This window comes from Heterodontus francisci, chromosome 47, assembly GCF_036365525.1.
Source record: "Heterodontus francisci isolate sHetFra1 chromosome 47, sHetFra1.hap1, whole genome shotgun sequence".
In the NCBI taxonomy this organism is placed as follows: domain Eukaryota; kingdom Metazoa; phylum Chordata; class Chondrichthyes; order Heterodontiformes; family Heterodontidae; genus Heterodontus; species Heterodontus francisci.
In genome coordinates this window covers 16535305-16551334 of record NC_090417.1, presented here as the reverse complement: position 1 = coordinate 16551334, position 16030 = coordinate 16535305, and positions in this window count along the sequence as shown.

Below are 16030 nucleotides of genomic sequence, written 5' to 3'. Positions count from 1 at the left end.
AGGAGCCTTCTTTCCGATCAGACTTTAAACCCAGGGTCCCTCTCAGGTGGACATGAAAGATACCCTCGCCCTATTTGAGGAGGAGCAGGGGAGTTCTCCATGGTGTCCTGGCCAATATTTACCCCTCAGTCAACATCACTGAGAAAACAGATTGTCTGCCCATTTTCACATTGCTGTGTGTGGCATCTCACTGTGCGCAAATTGGCTGCTGCATTTCCAACTTTACATCAGTCGCTACACTTCGAGAAAGCACTTCATTGGCTGTGAATCGCCTTGGGGGCAGCACGAGGTGGTGAGGGGCACTATAGAAATGCAAGTGTTTCATCATTCTTTTTTCTCTGCCCATCTTGGGCCAGAAGAACGCAGCAAGAAATTCCCAGCACACTTTTACAAGAGCCATTGCTCAATGGATTTACACAGCAGGCTGGTGAAATCTTTTCAGCAGAGCCTCAGCATTTCACTCTGCTTTGTGTTTTCTTGACAGGAAAATTGTACCAAACGACAACAACAACAACTCAATGCATTGCACCTTCAACGTTGTAAAACGTCACAAGAGCGTTGTCAAACAAAATTAAGGAAAGATGAGGACGGGTGATGTTGGAAGGAGTGTCTTACAGGTGCAGAGAGAGGTGGAGAGGTTCAGGGAGGGAATTCCAGAGCTTTTCTGGCCCAGGCAGCCGAAGGCACGGCCGCCAGCGATGGAGATCAGGGATGTGCAAGAGACCAGAATGGGACGAGCGCAGAGATCTTGAAGGATTGTCGGGCTGGAGAAGATTACAAAGACAGGGAACCAAATATCTTGAAACGTCCGATGACAGGTGAGGTGGAAGCATTTGCTTTGTTCTGGGAAGCAGGGACTCGACAGACTGGAGTTGTGGAGTAATGCCTTACCATCCTGAAAGGTCAGGGAAGGAACGTCAAGACACCGCGCCGGGAAGCCATCGGGAAAACGAAGTGAAGATTGACACCTCTCTGTCAGCTAATGGGTTGGAGGTACGGCAGGAAGCGAAGGTTTTAATTCACTCACAGAGTGACACAAACCTTGGAGTCAGTCAACAAGTTGTCCAATGGACAACAGGAGACCTCTTTAACAAAATGCATTGAGTGGAGAATAGTTACACAGCACAATTTCCGTCACTTCCAGTAGCGTAGGCTCCAGGCATGATTAACAGGGCGAATTAACCAAACACCTTGATTGCATTCAGGACTTGTGGTTTTGCTGTCCAAGTGTCAAACGGGCAAGGCTCAGATTTTTGGTAAAACACTGATGTTGATTGTCCCTTGGGTCAAAATATATGTTTTATTTTGAGCAGATTCCTTGCGAGCTGGTTGGTATTGATTGTTAGCTTTCTTTATGTGCTCTGTTGATCAGGACAGTGTTCTGTGAGAGACTTACATATCAATTTTTGTAATAATGGAAAGTGCAGTCAAGCTCGCAGTGAGCCAAGCACAAGTCACTCTCGTGGTAAAAAGCCACAAGAGAATTGTTAGAATTTAGGCTTTTGTCTCTCTTGTTTCGAAGGGAACGTGGTGAACATCACCACATTAACGCCAGTGTTCTGTATACAACCATGAGGATTACTGACTAATCCTGGGTCCACTGCTCAGTATGTGACAGGTTTAATGCGGATCCCCTCATTTTATTTCTCTCGCAGATTTTATTTTGGTTGAACCGTTGATGCTGTCAGTGGTTGGGTGGAGAGAAAGACTTTAATTTATACAGCCAGTTAAGTACATTCGAAGTGTCGTCACTGTTGTAATGTAGGAAACGTGGCACCCAATTTCCACACACCAAGATCCCACACACACCAATGTGGCAGTGACCAGATCATCTGTTTTCGTCCTGTTGGTTGAGGGATTGACGCTGGCCATGAGGGCACCAAGGAGAGCTCACCTGCTCATTTTCACAATAGTGCTGTGGGGGATCATTTACATCCACCCGAAAGAGACTCGGTTTAACATCTCATCTGAAAGACAGCACCTCTGACAGTACAGCACTCCCTCAGTATTGTCCCTCCGACAGTACAGCACTCCCTCGGTACTGACCAACCGACAGTACAGCACTCCCTCAGTACTGCCCGTCTGACAGTACAGCACTCCCTCAGTATTGTCCCTCCGACAGTACAGCATTCCCTCAGTACTGACCCTCCGACAGTGCAGCCTTCCCTCAGTATTGCCCCTCTGACAGGACAGCACTCCCTCAGTATTGTCCCTCCGACAGTACAGCACTCCCTCAGTACTGACCCACCGAAAGTACAGCACTCCCTCAGTACTGCCCGTCTGACAGTACAGCACTCCCTCAGTATTGTCCCTCCGACAGTACAGCACTCCCTCAGTACTGACCCTCCGACAGTGCAGCCTTCCCTCAGTATTGCCCCTCTGACAGGACAGCACTCCCTCAGTATTGTCCCTCCGACAGTACAGCACTCCCTCAGTATTGCCCCTCCGACAGTACAGCACTCCCTCACTACTGACCCTCCGACAGTGCAACTCTACCTCAGTACTGACCCTCCGACAGTGCAGCCCTCCCTCAGTATTGCCCCTTCGACAGTACAGCACTCCCTCAGTATTGTCCCTCTGACAGTACAGCACTCCCTCAGTACTGACCCTCTGACAGTGCAACTCTACCTCAGTACTGACCCTCCGACAGTGCAGCACTCCCTCACTACTGACCCTCCGACAGTACAACTCTCCCTCAGTACTAACCCTCCGACAGTACAGCACCCCTCAGTACTGACCCACCGACAGTACAGCCCTCCCTCAGTACTGACCCTCCGACAGTGCAGCACTCCCTCAGTACTGCCCCTCGGACAGTGCAGCACTCCCTCAGAACTGACCCACCGACAGTGCAGCACTCCCTCAGTACTGACCCTCTGACAGTGCAGCACTCCCTCAGTATTGCCCCTCCGACAGTACAGCACTCCCTCAGTATTGTCCCTCCGACAGTACAGCACTCCCTCAGTACTGACCCTCCGACAGTGCAGCACTCCCTCAGTACTGACCCTCCGACAGTGCAGCACTCCCTCACTACTGACCCTCCAACAGTGCAACTCTCCCTCAGTACTGACCCTCCGACAGTGCAACTCTCCCTCAGTACTGACCCTCCGACAGTACAGCACTCCCTCAGTACTGACCCTCCGACAGTGCAGCACTCCCTCAGTATTGCCCCTCCGACAGTACAGCACTCCCTCAGTATTGTCCCTCCGACAGTACAGCACTCCCTCAGTACTGACCCACCGGCAGTACAGCACTCCCTCAGTATTGTCCCTCCGACAGTACAGCACTCCCTCGGTACTGACCAACCGACAGTGCAGCACTCCCACAGTATTGTCCCTCCGACAGTACAGCACTCCCTCAGTACTGACCCACCGACAGTGCAGCACTCCCTCAGTATTGTCCCTCCGACAGTGCAGCACTCCCTCAGTATTGCCCCTCCGACAGTACAGCACTCCCTCAGTACTGCCCCTTTGACAGTACAGCATTCCCTCAGTACTGACCCTCCAACAGTGCAGCCCTCCCTCAGTATTGCCCCTCCGACAGTACAGCACTCCCTCAGAATTGTCCCTCTGACAGTACAGCACTCCCTCACTACTGACCCTCCGACAGTGCAACTCTACCTCAGTACTGACCCTCCGACAGTGCAGCACTCCCTCACTACTGACCCTCCGACAGTACAACTCTCCCTCAGTACTGACCCTCCGACAATACAGCACTCCCTCAGTACTGACCCACCAACAGTGCAGCACTCCCTCAGTACTGCCCCTCTGACAGTACAGCCCTCCCTCAGTACTGACCCTCCGACAGTGCAGCACTCCCTCAGTACTGCCCCTCTGACAGTGCAGCACTCCCTCAGTACTGACCCTCCGACAGTGCAGCACTCCCTCAGTACTGCACCTCTGACAGTACAACACTCCCTCAGTACTGACCCTCCGACAGTGCAGCACTCCCTCAGTACTGCCCCTCAGACAGTACAGCCCTCCCTCAGTACTGACCCTCCGACAGTGCAGCACTCCCTCAGGACTGCCCCTCTAACAGTGCAGCACTCCCTCAGAACTGACCCACCGACAGTGCAGCACTCCCTCAGTACTGACCCTCCGACAGTGCAGCACTCCCTCAGTATTGCCCCTCCGACAGTACAGCACTCCCTCAGTATTGTCCCTCCGACAGTACAGCACTCCCTCAATACTGACCCTCCGACAATGCAGCACTCCCTCAGTATTGCCCCTCCGACAGTACAGCACTCCCTCAGTATTGCCCCTCCGACAGTACAGCACTCCCTCAGTATTGTCCCTCCGACAGTACAGCACTCCCTCAGTACTGACCCACCGACAGTGCAGAACTCCCTCAGTACTGACCCTCCGACAGTACAGCACTCCCTCAGTACTGACCCTCCGACAGTGCAGCACTCCCTCAGTACTGACCCTCCGACAGTGCAACTCTCCCTCAGTACTGACCCTCCGACAGTACAGCACTCCCTCAATACTGACCCTCCGACAATGCAGCACTCCCTCAGTATTGCCCCTCCGACAGTACAGCACTCCCTCAGTATTGCCCCTCCGACAGCACAGCACTCCCTCAGTACTGACCCTCCGACAGTGCAGCACTCCCTCAATACTGATCCTCCGACAGTACAGCACTCCCTCAGTACTGACGCTCTGACAGTACAGCACTCCCTCACTACTGACATTCCGACAGTGCAACTCTACCTCAGTACTGACCCTCCGACAGTGCAGCACTCCCTCACTACTGACCCTCCGACAGTACAACTCTACCTCAGTACTGACCCTCCGACAGTACAGCACTCCCTCAGTACTGACCCACCGACAGTGCAGCACTCCCTCAGTACTGTCCCTCTGACAGTACAGCACTCCCTCAGTACTGTCCCTCTGACAGTACAGCACTCCCTCAGTATTGCCCCTCCGACAGTACAGCACTCCCTCAGTATTGTCCCTCCGACAGTGCAGCACTCCCTCACTACTGACCCTCCGACAGTGCAACTCTCCCTCAGTCCTGACCCTCCGACAGTGCAGCTCTCCCTCTGTACTGACCCACCGACAGTGCAGCGCTCCCTCTGTACTGACCCACCGACAGTGCAGCGCTCCCTCAGTACTGACGCTCTGACAGTGCAGCACTCCTTCAGTACTGACCCTCCGACAGTGCAGCACTCCCCCAGTACTGACCCTCCGACAGTACAGCACTCCCTCAGTACTGACCCTACGACAGTGCAGCACTCTCTCAGTACTGACCCTCCGACAGTACAGCACTCCTTCAGTACTGACCCTCCGACAATGCCGTGCTCCCTCAGCACTGACCCTCCGACAGTGCAGCACTCCCTCAGCACTGACCCTCTGACAATGCAGCACTTCCTCAGCACTGACCCTCCAACAGTGTGGTGCTCCCTCAGTACTGGCCCTCAGACAGTGCAACTCTCCTCAGTACTGACCCTCCGACAGTGTGGTGCTCCCTCAGTACTGACCCTCCAACAGTGTGGTGCTCCCTCAGTACTGACCCTCAGACAGTGCAACTCTCCTCAGTACTGACACTCCGACAGTGTGGTGCTCCCTCAGTACTGACCCTCCGACAGTGTGGTGCTCCCTCAGTACTGACCCTCCGACAGTGTGGCGCTCCCTCAGTACTGACCCTCCGACAGTGTGGTGCTCCCTCAGTACTGACCCTCCGACAGTGTGGTGCTCCCTCAGTACTGACCCTCAGACAGTGCAACTCTCCTCAGTACTGACCCTCCGACAGTGTGGTGCTCCCTCAGTACTGACCCTCCAACAGTGTGGTGCTCCCTCAGTACTGACCCTCAGACAGTGCAACTCTCCTCAGTACTGACCCTCCGACAGTGTGGTGCTCCCTCAGTACTGGCCCTCAGACAGTGCAACTCTCCTCAGTACTGACCCTCCGACAGTGTGGTGCTCCCTCAGTACTGACCCTCCAACAGTGTGGTGCTCCCTCAGTACTGACCCTCAGACAGTGCAACTCTCCTCAGTACTGACCCTCCGACAGTGTGGTGCTCCCTCAGTACTGGCCCTCAGACAGTGCAACTCTCCTCAGTACTGACCCTCCGACAGTGTGGTGCTCCCTCAGTACTGACCCTCCAACAGTGTGGTGCTCCCTCAGTACTGACCCTCAGACAGTGCAACTCTCCTCAGTACTGACCCTCCGACAGTGTGGTGCTCCCTCAGTACTGACCCTCCGACAGTGTGGTGCTCCCTCAGTACTGACCCTCCGACAGTGTGGCGCTCCCTCAGTACTGACCCTCCGACAGTGTGGCGCTCCCTCAGTACTGACCCTCCGACAGTGTGGTGCTCGCTCAGTACTGACCCTCAGACAGTGCAACTCTCCTCAGTACTGACCCTCCGACAGTGTGGTGCTCCCTCAGTACTGGCCCTCCGACAGTGCTGTAGTGTGCGTTTTTGTAGCTGAGATGAGCTGTTGTTTGGTGATTTGTAATGTTGCAGTGTGTTGCTGCCTGCCGAATCTGGTGCTGCCTCCCTGCGGGTGTGCTGTAGCGACAGATGGGAAGAAGGTTTAATGCCTGTAGCTGGATAATGAGGGCAGATTTCCAAGTGAGCAGCAACAATCTGGCGAATGCACAAACTTTGGAGAAGAGGAGTCGAAACACAATTCTGTGTGCAGTCATTAATTAACAAAAATATGCATTTACACAGATTGTGATTTGGCACATGGACATAGTATATCGAGACAGCAAATGGAGGGGTGAGGGGGAATATCTTTGCACAGAGCACAGAATGCGCTGCTGCTTAGAATAGCTGAGGTGAATGTTGTCTCATCTGAAAGGGAATAGTGATCACTCCCTGAAAGAGGAAAATATGGGGGCTTGGAGAGATAGCAGGGCAGTGGATCATATTCCCCTGTTCAGGTTGGGCTCAACTGCCCTGACCCTTTCGAGCCAGCAAGTCGAACTGAATGGCCGGTGGTAACAGGAGTTTGTAACTTGGCAGCCGCTGGTCTGAAGAAATCAGCATGAAATGTCTGGCTCTCTTTCTCTGTTTTTACATCTTGTTAACATTCGGAAATGTGGTGATGCATACTGGATCCCAAAATTTCATCTATGTTGACAGAAAAATAGCTGGATCAGGAGATAGAGACAGCTCGGTCGATGTCTGGATCTCCCAGGGTGCGGACAGCACAAAAATAGAAGAGTGAATAATTATGAGGACAAAAGGAGGCCAGGAATGGAATGGTAAAATGAGGAGAACTGATGGATGGGATTCAGTGTCAGCAACTGGGGAGTGGTACATTTTGGTGAAAAAGTTAGCAATAATTTTCTTATTTAAATGAAGGAGAGCTGGGTGATGGGGAGAGCGGGGAGCGGCGGGGAGGGGTTCAAGTTTAGTTTATTGAAAGCAGCACCTCAAGTGGTTAAGGCCAGAACAGAGAGATATTTGGAACAGTGCAGTTGTAGTCACTCTTTATACAACCTGACGAATGCCCCAGTAAAGAGTTGTGTGTGAAGTTTTGGGTCCCCCACAATACGAAGCTTGTCAAGATAATGGAGAGGGTACGGTGCACATTCACGAGGGTGTACATTCGGACCAAGAGAATGCAAGTGTTAAGTAAGATTTGAAAAATTAGGGCTGTTTGGAATCCAGGAGATTTGTGGAGTGATTTGATCAAGGTGCTTAAAGTTATGATGAGACGGGACAAACATTGAGAGATCTCTAACAAAAGGACTTAGAGATAAGATTAAAAGTGAGAGATTTCGGAACAGGAAAATCTTTATTTGACACAGAGGGTTGTGAGTGTGTGGAATTCCTGCCTGGAGTTAGTAATTGAACTAGAGACCAGGACAACATTGAAGAACGGGTTCGAGAGGTAGCTGAAGGAAAGACGGGGTGGGAGCACGGGGGGTAAAGGGGTATGAGAACAGGGTGGGTAGAATGGATTAGGATACTGCTTGTGTTGGGGAGAAACACCAACAGGGACTCTTCTTCTTCTTCTTCTTCTTTGGCCTCCTTATCTCGAGAGACAATGGATACGCGCCTGGAGGTGGTCAGTGGTTTGTGAAGCAGCGCCTGGAGTGGCTATAAAGGCCAATTCTAGAGTGACAGGCTCTTCCACAGGTGCTGCAGAGAAATTTGTTTGTCGGGGCTGTTACACAGTTGGCTCTCTCCTTGCGCCTCTGTCTTTTTTCCTGCCAACTGCTCAGTCTCTTCGACTCGCCACACTTTAGCCCCCCCTTTATGGCTGCCCACCAGCTCTGGTGAACGCTGGCAACTGACTCCCACGACTTGTGATCAATGTCACAGGACTTCATGTCGCGTTTGCAGACGTCTTTAAAACAGAGACATGGACGGCCGGTGGGTCTGATACCAGTGACGAGCTCGCTGTACAATGTGTCCTTGGGGATCCTGCCATCTTCCATGCGGCTCACATGGCCAAGCCATCTCAAGCGCCGCTGACTGAGTAGTGTGTATAAGCTGGGGATGTTGGCCGCCTCGAGGACTTCTGTGTTGGAGATACGGTCCTGCCACCTGATGACAAGGATTCTCCGGATGACATACGTTGTCCAGGCCTCGCTGCCGTAGAGCAAGGTACTGAGGACACAGGCTTGATACACTCGGACTTTTGTGTTCCGTGTCAGTGCGCCATTTTCCCACACTCTCTTGGCCAGTCTGGACATAGCAGTGGAAGCCTTTCCCATGCACTTGTTGATTTCTGCATCTAGAGACAGGTTACTGGTGATAGTTGAACCTAGGTAGGTGAACTCTTGAACCACTTTCAGAGCGTGGTCGCCAATATTGATGGATGGAGCATTTCTGACGTCCTGCCCCATGATGTTCGTTTTCTTGAGGCTGATGTTTAGGCCAAATTCATTGCAGGCAGCCGCAAACCTGTCGATGAGACTCTGCAGGCACTCTTCAGTGTGAGATGTTAAAGCAGCATTGTCAGCAAAGAGGAGTTCCCTGATGAGTCCTTTCCGTACTTTGGACTTCGCTCTTAGACGGGCAAGGTTGGGTCAAAAGGCTTGTTTCTGTGTTGTAAGTCCAATTAATTCTCTGTGGTCCTGCTGAAGGGGAGTTGCAGAATAAACTGCTTTGCAATAACTGGTCTATTATGGCATGTTACACACAATAGGCCACTGATTTTGCAGCAATTGAGCGAACTAAATTGCGTTTTGGACATCAATTTTTGCAATTCTCTCCATTTTACCAATTTCTAGCTCTTTAATCTTGTAAAATGCCAGGATGCATAGCACAGAAGTAGAGAAACTACGTGAGATTGGAGCTGGATTCCTGAGGTTTAGTTCAATAGGGGAGGGCCGAGGTATGCAACCCTGTCTCAGCTCATCTGCCTTGTTACCTCCAGATTGGACTATTCCACTGCACTCCCTGGCTCACCTTCATCTTTCACCCTCTGTAACCTTCAGTTTATTCAAGACTTAGCTGCCTGTATCCCAACACACACCCATTCCTGCTATCATGGTGACAAATGAGTGTGATGCGGACTTGCATATTAGATACGATGAGGTCATCTGACCCGAGGTTGAAGGTCAGGATAGCACATGTTGAAGGGCTGCATCTGGAGATTGAAGATGGCTGACTAAAGTCCGTGAAGCAATTTAAGTCTCAGTCGTGCTAAGTTTCATTACTGGAGGACCTAACAGCGGTGATGGGGTCCAAAATATTGGATGAGGTTCGTGAACTATTGCAGGCGGGTGTCCTAGATCAACCTCAAGCCAAGTGAAGAAGCTTAGATCCTCCAGAACAGGGTTGTCCAACACGCAGCCCGCGGTCCAGGATTCAGCCCCAGGATGTAATCTCTCCCCGGCTGTTCCTCATCCTTTCCAGGGGTCCGTGACTGGTAACTTTAATGATGAAAAATTTCCCATTGGCTTCTCCTTCCAGTCTGGCTTTTTTTTTTAAAAAAAACCTCAATGTCAGTTTCACAGCTGACAGGTGCTGGGAGCAGGAACAGCGGTTTCCGAACTTTGGACAGCTTCAGGGTTTTCCGGCGGGTTCTGCCTTTTTTTTCAAAAAGCTCACCGGAAAACCCCAAATCTGCCCAAAGGTCGGAAGCCACTGTTGCTGCTCCCAGCACCTGGCAGCTGTGAAACTGACATTGAGGTTTTCTTTGAAAACTGACCAAGCACAAAGCTGTTCTGTTGAGAGTTCCAGCTCTCTGTAACTGTCGGGGGGGGGGGGGACGTGGGGGGGGGGAGGGGAGAGACAGACGGAGCAGAGAGAGAGAGATGGGACAGAGAGAGAGGAGAAGACAGAGAGGGGGGGACAGAGAGAGGGGAGACAAAGAGATGAGGGAGGCGGACGGGAGACAGAGAGAGGGGAAGACATAGAAGGGGGACGGAGAGAGAGGGGAAAGAGGGAGGGACAGAGAGATGGGGGCCACTGAAGGGGGGACAGAGAGGGGGAAAGAGAAGGAGGGACACAGAGGGGGGGAACAGAGGAAAGAGGGGACAGATAGCGAGGGGTCAGAGAGAGGGGGGACAGAGAGAGGGGGTAACAACATGGGGAGGGGGACACAGAGAGGGGGACAGAAAGAGAGAGACAGAAAGAGAGAGATAGAAAGAGGTGGCAAGAAGAGAGAGACAGAGAGAGGAAGTGCTCAAGATCACTTCTGACAGGTGGTCATCTGTCTGGAATACTCTGCATCACTACAAGAAGTGTGTGGGCAAACATTGACTACTTGTATACGCAACGAAAAGCCAGGTATCCCACTAAATCAGTGTCCAACATGGTGATGAGAAAGTAAGTCAATAAATTAGTCCACTCATTTAAAGCTTCTTCACAAAAATGCACATTTGTTGTTGTTTTGATTAATAGTAAGATAAATTTTTAATGCCTTGATTTTTCCAAATTTGTCTCCCGACGTACGACAAAATTTGTAATGTGGCCCCCGCCTCACGAAAAGGTTGGACACCGCTGCTCTAAAGGACAAGAAGTAGCCTAAATACAATGGAGAAAGAGTGCTTCAAATGTGGAAATCTGGGACATTTCATGAAGAATTCTTGTGTTCTGCTAAAGGCAAGACCTGCAGAAATTGTGGGGGAAAGGATCACTTTGCTAGGAAGTGCAGAAGCAACACTGAGAAGAGAGGAAAGTCTGGAAAGGAAAATAGCGGACAGAAAAATGACAGCAAGAATGATGGTGAATGTGATGAGGGATATGTGTTTGCAGTCAATGATGGGAAACATGGAAAAGTTCCAGTGCTGACTGGAGGGCTGAAGGTGGACATCATTGTGGATTCTGCAAGTGATTGAGAGGACATTGTGGGAAGGATTGAAGAAGAGAATCAAGTGCACATCACAGAAATGTGGGAAGAAGTTGTTCCCATGCACATCCAAGATACTCTTTCAAACTGTGAAATGTTTCAAGGCTGTACTGCAGGTAGGTGACCCAAAGGTAGATGCAGATTTTGTGGTCATTGAAGAGAAAGGGGAAGCCTTTATCAATCGAGGTATAGATTACAAAAGCAGGGAGGTCATGTTGGAGTTGTACAGAACTTTGGTAAGGCCACAGCTGGAGTACTGTGTGCAATTCTGGTCGCCACATTATAGGAAGGATGTGATCGCACTGGAGGGGGTGCAGAGGCGATTCACCAGGATGTTGCCTGGGATGGAACATTTAAGCTGTGAAGAGAGGTTGGATAGGCTTGGGTTGTTTTCGCTGGAGCAGAGAAGACTGAGGGGTGACCTGATCGAGGTGTACAAGATTATGAGGGGCATGGACAGGGTGGATAGGGAGCAGCTGTTCCCCTTAGTTGAAGGGTCAGTTACGAGGGGTCACAAGTTTAAGGTGAGGGGCGGGAGGTTTAAGGGGGATTTGAGGAAGAACTTTTTTACCCAGAGGGTGGTGACGGTCTGGAATGCCCTGCCTGGGAGGGTGGTAGAGGCGGGTTGCCTCACATCCTTTAAAAAGTACCTGGATGAGCACTTGGCACGTCATAACATTCAAGGCTATGGGCGAAGTGCTGGCAAATGGGATTAGGTAGACAGGCCAGGTGTCTTTAATGCATCGGTGCAGACTCGATGGGCCGAAGGGCCTCTTCTGCACTGTATTATTCTGTGATTCTGTACCAATACAAAAAGCTGTTATTTGGGATAAACGCAACACCTGAGATTTACTGATAAAGTTCATGCTGCTAATGTGTGACTGTTACGACCAAGTGAGAAGGGGCCCAGGGGGTCCCTCTCAGCCTTTGCCTGGTTTAACCGTAACAGGGTTTAATTTTAGAAACACCGTGTTTTTTCGCTCCCCTCTCAGTGAATCCTTGTTCACTGCTCCCAATTGTAAGGCAAAGAAATCAGGCAGGTTTCCTTGGATTTAAACAAGAAAGGTGTAAATTGATTAATCTTAAACTCTAATCCAGTTAACGACCTTGAATATGTGATGCGACCACATTAGCATGCATATGTGATCAACGCGCAGATAGAGACAGAAAAAGTAGAAAAGAATAAAGGGGAAAAGTTTGAGGCAATATCGGGATTATAATTACAGTCCTTTAAGTTCACTGTGGAGTCTTCGGCTGCTGGTAAATCCTGCTGTTCGTTGGGGCTCAGTTCATGCTTCAACTTGTTTCGATGTCGGAGTCTTTTCTGTCTTGAGGTTTATGTGTCGTCCATCGGTCCGGTGACTTGGGAGAAAGCGAGAGAGAGAGAGAGAGAAGCTTCCCTGTTCCAGCTTCAGTTGCAAGCTGCCTTCTCAATTCCAACTGTCCTGTGTCTCATTCAAAAGCCTGGATCAGCCGGTCAGTCATGTGACCAGCCGGTTTAACCAGTCCTGCCTTTGTGGATTTCAAAGCTCCCGATGGGGTGTGCAGGGCTGTCTCTTGCTGACAAGATGTGGAACCATTGCCCAGACCAATCTCTGTTCATTGAATCAGTGAGCAATTCTTTTGTCTTTCCAAGCACAGTCTCTTGGTATGCAAATGTTCTGCCAACCCAGTGTCTGATGATCTTCAAGTAAGTCACTTCTTCACTGCAGTCACAGTTTAAAATTAAAGTTCATATGGTGAAATTAATGTGCTTCATTCTTGGCAGGTGGGGGTTTGCATGACAGTGACACTGTTCACAAGTGAGAATTGACATCAGCTCTTACCGCCAAGCAATTTCTCCTGATGTACATAACAAAGAACAAAGAACAGTACAGCACAGGAACAGGCCATTCGGCCCTCCAAGCCTGCGCCAATCTTGATGCCTGCCTAAACTAAAACCTTCTGCACTTCCGGGGTCCGTATCCCTCTATTCCCATCCTATTCATGTATTTGTCAACATGCCTCTTAAACGCCACTATCGTACCTGCTTCCACCACCTCCCACAATAACTAAGGGGGCGAATGAACAATGAGACAGCAAAATCTGTCATATTTTCTTGGGGCAAATGGCTTTTGTGGAAAATATTTTTGAGAAGACACTTACTGGAGTGGAAACACGATAGATTGCAAAGTTAATTGATGGAAGTAGGCACGAATACAGACAGGCGTCCTTGTTTCCTTGTAAGTGGCCACATAAGCCTCAAGGATTATATATTTACATAATGGATCATCCTTTTAGTTGCCTTTGCCAGAAACTGTCTAGTTCAAATCTCCTTGGGTGGCCAAAGGCCAACACAGAACGAGATTAATAAGGATTAGTGTGCGGATTGGCTGTGTGTTATTGGGCCTGATCTGATGAGAACAAAAAGCTTTTATACATCATTCGAACCCAATAAAGCCAAGTGTCGCTGTCATCGAGTGCAGCCCATTCACCGCATGCATGGAGGGACCTAGCATCACATAACCGATTGATGTTATGTGTCGTTGAAGGAAATGCCTGCTCTTCCATTTGATCAATATTGTACTTCAGATTTTATTCTTTGATTTTTAACCCAAAGCTAAATGAACAGTTATGGGCAAATGTCTTGGGAGGCAAAATAACTTCCTTTCAGACGAGATTTGTGTACTCATTGACAAACAAACACCGTTCTTCTAAATCACCCGTGACTTTATGATCGGCAGATGATGAGCTCAGAGTTCAGGATTTCCTCTGTTCCTCACTCTTTTTGAGTTGAACAAGTCATCACTGCAACCCTCTGATTGATAATGGGAATATGCAGTCATAGTGCAGAGATACCAATGCTTTTTTAAGCTCCTGTCAGCTCAGACCAGGGTTATGTCCCTGATGAGTAAATACTTGACAGCTACACAGTAAATATTAACTGCAAGTCAGCTTTCTTGCTGTTGGCCTTTTGCTTTTGCTTTTTAATTTATTTTCCTCAGGTACCTTCACAATAAGTTGCATTTATATATTGCCTGAAAATTGCAAAATTGTGCAGTTTTTGGGAGCTTGCTGTGCACAAATTGGAGGCCATGTTGCCTACATTGCAAAAGTGACTCTGCTTCAAAAATTACTTCACTGGTTGCAAAGCACTTTGGGACATCCTGAGGTTGTTGCAGGAGCTATATAAATGCACGTGGCGCAGTGGTTAGCACTGCAGCCTCACAGCTCCAGGGACCCGGGTTCGATTCTGGGTACTGCCTGTGCGGAGTTTGCAAGTTCTCCCTGTGTCTGCGTGGGTTTCCTCCGGGTGCTCCGGTTTCCTCCCACATGCCAAAGACTTGCAGGTTGATAGGTTAATTGGCCATTATAAATTGACCCTAGTATAGGTAGGTGGTAGGGAAATATATAGGGACAGGTGGGGCTGTGATAGGAATACGGGATTAGTGTAGGATTAGTATAAATGGGTGGTTGATGGTCGGCACAGACTCGGTGGGCCGAAGGGCCTGTTTCAGTGCTGTATCTCTAAACTAAACTAAACTAAAGTGTCCCAAGGGACTTCGCAGGAGCGACTGACATGAAGACAGGGAGTGAAGCTTGTGAGGAGCCCCTTAACGGAGGAGAGAGAGGCAGAGAGGTTTAAGCGGGGGAATTCCAGAGCTTAGGGCCCAGGCAGCTGAAGGCACGGCCACCAGTGGTGGAGTGATTCAAATTTGGGATGCTCAAGCAGCCAGAATTGGAGGAGTGCAGAGATTTCGTAGAGTTGTAGGGCTGGAGGGGGGGGTGGGGGGGGCGGTGTTAAAGAGATAGGGGAGGGGGGAGGCCATGGAGGGATTTGAAAAGAAGGATGAGAATTTTAAAATTGTGGTGTTGTTGAACTGGGAGCCAGTGTAGGTCAGGAGGCACAGGGGTGATGGGTGAATGGGACTTGGCGTGAGTTCAGATACAGGCAGCAGAGATTGGGATATGCTGAAGCTCTTGGAGGTTTGAAGTTGAGAGGCCAGTCAGGAGAGAATTGGAAGAGTCAAGTCTGGGACATGGTGAAGGGGAGGTTGAAGTCCAGAGAGGTGCCTTCACAAAACTATTTCTGAGCTGACTGGGAAGGAGATATCTGGGATCAGCCTGGAGGGTTACATATAGTTTTGGATTGCTACAGGACACAGTCAGCATGCACTCAAAGTTGCAGTCCAGGAAAGTAGTGAGGGAACACTCCATTGTCAAAGGGATTGTCCTTTAGACATTAAAACAGAATGCTTAGGTAGGTATCAAACATGGCTTGGAATCCTATTGACAGAGCCCATTGCAAAAGCAAAATACAGCTGCTGCTGGAAATGTGAATTAAAAACAGAAAGTGCTGTAAATATTCAGCAGGTCAGGCAGCATCTATGGAGAGAGAAACACAGGTAACGTTTCAGGTCGACATTCTCTTGTCAGAACTGGAAAAAGTTAGAGAGGTAACAAGGCTGAAGTGAGTACCAAGACAAGGAAAGGAGGGAAGAAAACGAAGGGTGAGGGTGGAAAGAAGGAGCGATTAAATGACGAAAGGGACAAGTAACGCAAGAAATGATGGGTCTAGAGAGGGAATAACTGGGAACAGCAGAATCATCAGCAACAGATGCTGTTCAGAAACATGGGGCAGAGATTCTGATCTGAAATTGTTGGTCACAATGTTGGTTCTGGAAAGCTGGAAGGTGTCTAATTGTTCTTGATTGACGTTGCTTCCTCAGCCAACATCACCAAAAGAAATTATCAAATAGTCATTCAGTGATCTCATTGTCTCTGGGATTTTAAC